Raw genomic sequence first — 6,295 nt, forward strand, 5'->3', positions numbered from 1 at the left:
GTGGAGGTGTTCAGGAATCTAAAGTTACATGCTACATAGCAAAGCACATCATTTCCTATACAAAGTGACTGGGAAATCCAGAATCTTTTGCACACATATTGGATCCTGAACTATTACTGGACTATTCAGTAAGATTTTAATGTATTTATTTTCTGTGTGTGTGTTTGTATTTCTAAATAAACTCTGCTGCGCTACTTAACATTAACATGTATTGCAGAATTCTTTCATCAGTTTTTACTTTTAAAAAGTTTCTCTTTCAGTTTTATGGGAGAGGGTAGAAGTTTCCTGCTATGTAACTGAAAGTTCATTCATTCATTAAAGTTAAAAATATTTGTTGCAAATTGGTAGAATACTATTAATTCTCATGTGATTTACATGAAACTAAATACATTCTCTATTTTGTTTTGCTTAAAATTTCTGCATGTGTGGACTTCTTTTTTCCTTCTTGCCCCAAATCCCTTTGTGTATTGGGATGGCAAATGGGTTTTACACTGGAGAAAACATGTTATTTTGGCAAAGAAGTACTTAGCCTTCCTGCTTCAAGTATTCAAATATTGCATTGGAAATCAGTATATTTGTTTACTGTACAAATGTCCTTCATACAATTTTGTAATCTTCTGGGATGGGAGAGGAAGCAGGAAATAGGAGGATTATGGGTGGGAGGGATGTTTTGGGGGAGGGGAAGCCACTGTAATCCAAAAGCTGTACTTTGGAAATTTATATTTATTAAAAAAATTAAACAATTTTGTAATCTTCATCTTCCTTTTTATTTCATCCTTTTTAAAAAAAGATTCATTTATTTTACTTGAAAATCAGAGTTACACAGAGAAGGAGAGAGAGAGAGAGAGAGCAGTCTTCCAACCGCTGGTTCACTCCCCATTTGGCCACAATGGCTGGAGCTCTGCCAATCCAAAGCCAGGAGCCAGCAGCTTCTTTTGGGTCTCCTATGCAGGTGCAGGAGCCCAAGGGCCTGGGCCATCCTCTACTGCTGGATAGTAAGTCTTACTTGCCTAAAAAGATGGATAGTAATTTGAGTAGCCAGGACTTGAACTGGCACCCAATTGGAATGTCAGCACTGCAAGCCACAGCTCTACTTGCTACTCCACAGCATCGGCCCCCTAAATTCTTATGAGTATTGCTACACGATTGGAATTTATAATTGATAATGCTGAACAATTGAAACTGTCTTATTTACAATTGTAGGACTGGATATGGCAGTTCTACTTGAAGTAAAGTATGTAGCCTGCTTATTGTATGATTTTCGGAAAAGCATGTATTTATATATAACAGCAGATCTGTTAATCATTTAAAAGTGAATTGTCATGATTACCCAGATGTAAAGAATGCAATATGTGCTAATGAGTTAGCAGTCACAGACATTTAGAATTAGAGGGATTTTAGAACTTTTTCAATACTGCAGTTTTTATGAAAAACTAATAATTTTTTTTATTTGACAGGTAGAGTTATATACAGTGAGAAATCAGAAAGGTCTTCCTTCCATTGGTTCAGTCCCCAGATGGCTGCCACAGTTGGAGCTGTGCCCATCCAAAGCCAGGAGTCAGGTGCTTTCTCCTGGTCTCCCATCCGGGTGCAGGGCCCAAGCACTTGGGCCATCCTCTACTGCCTTCCCGGGCCATAGCAGAAAGCTGGACTGAAAGAGGAGCAACCAGGACTAGAACACTTTGCCCATAAGGGATACCAGCACCACAGGTGGAGAATTAACCAAGTGAGCCACGGCGCTGGCCCCCGATAAATTTACTCTTAACAAAATATCAAAATATCTTATTTAGTATAAAGTTAGTAGTGAAAAGAGACTACCTTGTTGAACACAGAAATTTGAGATTATATTTCTTGGTATTAATTTGCATCTTAAGGCTTATTGCCTAGTTTATTTCAATATTTCAATCTAATATTACTAATAATATCTTGTACTTAGTGGTTCACTGTGTGCCAGACAATATTCTTTTGATTTTTTAAAAGATTTATTTATTTATTTATTTGGAAGTCAGAGTTACACAGATAGTGAACAAGAGGAAGTGAGAGAGAGAGAGAGGTCCTCCATCTGCTGGTTCACTCCCCAGATGGCCTAAAATGTCAGAGATATGCCAATCTGAAACCAGGAGCCAGGACCTCTTCAGGGTCTCCCATGCAGATTCAGGGGCCCAAGGACTTGGGCCAACTTCCTACTGCTCTCCCAGGCTATAGCAGACAGCTGAATGGAAAATGGAGCAGCCTGGACTTGAACCGGCCTCCATATGGGATGCCCCCACTGCATGCAGTGGCTTTACTAGCTACACCACAGCACTGGCCTCAAGACAATGCTCTAAAATGATGCATTAATTATTCCCAAATATTGAAAAGTGGCATGGTACACATTTGAATGTGTTGTTTTGTACTAGTTGTAGAAAGAGTTTAAAATATATTTAGATTTAAAAATGTAAGCTTTGATCTAAAGGTTTACTTTCCCTTAAGGTGCCTGTTTGGAAACTGAGAGATCATTGAAGTCTCAAGATAGAGTACAACTGATCTTATCCAAGCCTCCTTTATCACATGAGGATGCTAAATGCCAAGCCCAGAGAAGTAAAGTGAATTGTTCAAGGTCACATAGGTAAGTTGTGGCAGGGATAATTCTGTATTAGCATTAGGTATCCTGATACATAGGCCACTGTTCTGTCAATTTTGTACTCCTTCTGGAGTTAAAGATTCTAAGTTGTGGAAAATTGAATTTGGAAATTTAGTGGTTGCTATGTTGTTATGGTGAGAAATTTCTGTGTATAGCTATGAGTTGCTTAAATTTTATTCAATATATTTTTCTAGTATGTTTGCTATTTATTTGAAATGTATAACAAGTAGCTTCATCTATTTGCCAAAAGAATTTTTAAAGATTTATTTATATTATTTGAAAGTCAGAATTACACAGAGAGAGAAGGACAGGCAGAGAGAGTGGTCTTCCATTCACTGGTTCACTCCACAGTTGGCCTCCATGGCTGGAGCTGTGCTGACTGGAAGGCAGGAGCCAGGAGCCTCTTCCTGGTCTCCTATGCAGGTGCAGGGGCCCAAGGACTTGCACCATTTTATAGTGTTTCCCAGGCCATAGCAGAGAGCTGGATAGGAAGTGGAGCAGCCAGGTCTTGAACTGATGCCCCTATGGAATACCAGCACTGCAGGTGGCAGCCTCACCCACTATGCCACAGTGCCAGCCCTTGCCAAAAGAATTTATAGAAGCTATTCCATATATACACTTAACAATTATTTAGTTACTTGACATGAACTATCCCTGCATATTTGAAAATTTTGAATGGTATCACTTGGGTTTTAAGAATGTTATATTTTAGGTCTCTTAATATTTTTAGTGATGATGTTTTAAAGGCCCTTTCTGTTTTATGGAAAATGATAAGGATTTTGTTTTACAATGGCCATAGTATTACTACTTAAAGCAATAGATTAAATAAAACTTTTAAACAAAGTCATTTAATACTGAATTCTAACACACTGGTATATTTTAAAGTGAGAAGCCGGATTTCTTTCAGATATTCTAAAGAAGAATGATAATCAAAATTGAAGACATCTACAGTTTTTAATCACTTGTTTTAAATATTGGTCATAATGGTCCAATTTTGAGTTTAATTTTAATTAGCTTTTAAATGATTCAATATGTTTTATAGAAAAAATTCGGAGAACATAATTATATACTCAACCTCCCTCCCTTCTTTTTCCTTCTTTGTCATTTTTTTTAGCTTATGAAATGACATTTTCAGTTTACATTACATTAAAAAGGGTTCTTGAATCAAGGGACAAGTTTAACAGGCAAAAAGCAAAAAGATCGTAATTTAGAGGGAATATAGACAATGGCTCTAAACAATATTTGAATATCACATCTAAACAATATTTGAAGAAATTGATAAATATTTTAATTTCTCCTACTAAAATGCTCAAAGTCTTTAATTATTTATCAAATATTAGTGCAAAATTATGGATTTAAATGATCCCAAAAAGTGATGAATTTTTGTGTAATAAAGTCCAATTTTTGTCAAGGCTTTTTGAAAGTCTCACAGAAAACTTATGTTTGTGAATGGGAAGAATAATACCAAAATATCCATACTACCAAAAGCAATTTGCAAATTCAATGTAATCCCAATCAACATACCAACGATGTTCTCAGAGCTAGAAAAAATGATGCTAAAATTCACATAGAAACATGAGAGATGCTTAACATCTAAAGCAATATTATAAAGCAAAAAAAAGCTGGAGACATCACACCATATTTTAAGACATATTACAGGGGTCAGCACTATGACAAAGCAGGTAAAGTCACCGTCTGCAGTGCCGGCATCTCATATGGGTGCCAGTATGTTTCCCAGGTGCTCCACTTCTTATACCCCTCTCTGGTATAGCCTGAGAAAAAAGTAGAAAATGGCCAAAGTCTTTGGGCCCCTGCACCTGCATAGAGACCTGGAAGAAGCTCCTGACACTTGGATTCAGATCAACAGAGCTCCGGCCATTGTGGCCATTTGGGGAGTAAACCAGTGGATGGAAGACCTCTCTCTCTCTCTGCCTCTACCTCTCTGTAACTCTGCCTTTCATATAAATATACTGCAAAAAAAAAGAAGAAGTGTTAGCACTGATATAATAACAGACACATAGTTCAATGGAAAAGACTTGGTAGCATAGAAATAAACCCAAATTTCTACCAGCAACTCATATTTAACAAAGGAACTAAAATGAACTGGAGAAAGAAGAATCTCTTTCACAAGTGGTGCAGAGGAACTTGATTATCCATATGTAGAAGCCTGAAAAGAGACTCCAACATCTCTTACACTATGTGAAAGTGAACTCACAGTGAATTAAAATGTAATCATAAGACCCAAACCCAAGTAAACATAGGGAAACTCTAAATATTGTCAACACACAATAGCTTTTGGGTAAGATTCCAATAGCAATAGTCACAAAAATAAAAACAGAGACATTTGAGTATATCCAACTAAGATACTTCTTCACAACAAAGTAAACATCAGAGTGTAGATACAATGAACAGATGGCAGGAAAAATTAAAACTCTGAATGTTTACAGATTTCCAGAACATTTACATGAATTGGAAAAACTCCAAAAAATACAGTGAAGAAACAGGCAAGGATCTGAATAGACATTTCTCAGAAGAAATGTACATGGTCAAAACATGTGAATATGCCCGATGTCACTAGCCATTATGTAAATATAAATCAGAACACCATATCAGTCTCCAACACCTGTGGGAGAATACAACACTCAGGTGTTTGTGTGTGCAGCAAGTGGGTTTAGAGGACCCTGTTCACCTCTGGAGAGCAGAGCCTACAGGGAGGTAAAGAAACCTTACTGCGCAGGGGCATGCTAATCTTCTCTGTATCATTCCAATTTTAGTATATGTGCTGCTGAAGCGAGCACATGTGCTGCCGAAGCGAGAAAGAGATGAAAAGAATTTATCTCAGCTAGCCACTAATATTCAAGAAACAAGGTCTTCAGGAAAGCCAACTCAACTGACATTTTCATGTCATTGTTAAATAAAGGAAAAATTATCTAGGTTCAGCAATACGTAGTTTATAAGAGAAAGACTACAGAGTAATTTCCTTGGCATAGAAATAACTTTGTTTTTTTTTTTTTGTTTTGTTTTGTTTTTTTTGTTTTTTTTTTTTATCCATGAGGGCTTGCTATCACCACCACACACCCACATCCCATATACAAATGCCTGGCTTGAGTGGTAGCTTCTCTGCTTTGAGGCAAGTTTCTGCTAGTGTGCACCCTGGGAGGAGACGAAGGATGGCAGAAGTGCTTGGGTCCCTGCACCCAAATGGGACATCCAGAATGAATTCCCAGTTCCTGGTTTTGGCTTGGTCAAGCTTTGGCTATTGCAAGTGTCTGGGGAGTGAAGCAGTGGTTCCCTCTTCCTGTCACTCTGCCTTTCAAATCAATAACTGTTGTTGGTAATGACTAATAATGATATTCACTGATTGTCAAATTTTGAATCTATTAATTATAGACAATTTCTCTTTGTATTTTTAAACTTTCATAATGTTCTGTAGCCAATTTCATCACTAGAAATAAAAACTTTTCCTCAAAAAAAAAAAAGAAACCTTACTGCTTTCCTAATGTGCTTATTAAGTTCTTGACCAGCGCCTGTTAGTCTTGCCACAAACTTTCTAGTCTTACTACTTTCCTTCTTCTTCTTCTTCTCTGTGACTTGTAAAATAGTATACATTCTATATACTGTGGATACTTTTGATTTATTTTATTCCTTCGGTCTCCTATGAAGTTCCTCCAC

General features: G+C 37.0%; 1 pseudogene; it reads right to left on the reverse strand.

Moving 5' to 3' along the window:
- Positions 1-5,353: 5,353 nt before the first annotated feature.
- LOC138846838 (U6 spliceosomal RNA) lies at positions 5,354-5,421 on the reverse strand (annotated as a pseudogene).
- Between the last annotated feature and the right edge of the window lie 874 nt (positions 5,422-6,295).

The sequence above is a fragment of the Oryctolagus cuniculus genome, chromosome 18 (genome assembly GCF_964237555.1).
Source record: "Oryctolagus cuniculus chromosome 18, mOryCun1.1, whole genome shotgun sequence".
NCBI classification, from domain to species: domain Eukaryota; kingdom Metazoa; phylum Chordata; class Mammalia; order Lagomorpha; family Leporidae; genus Oryctolagus; species Oryctolagus cuniculus.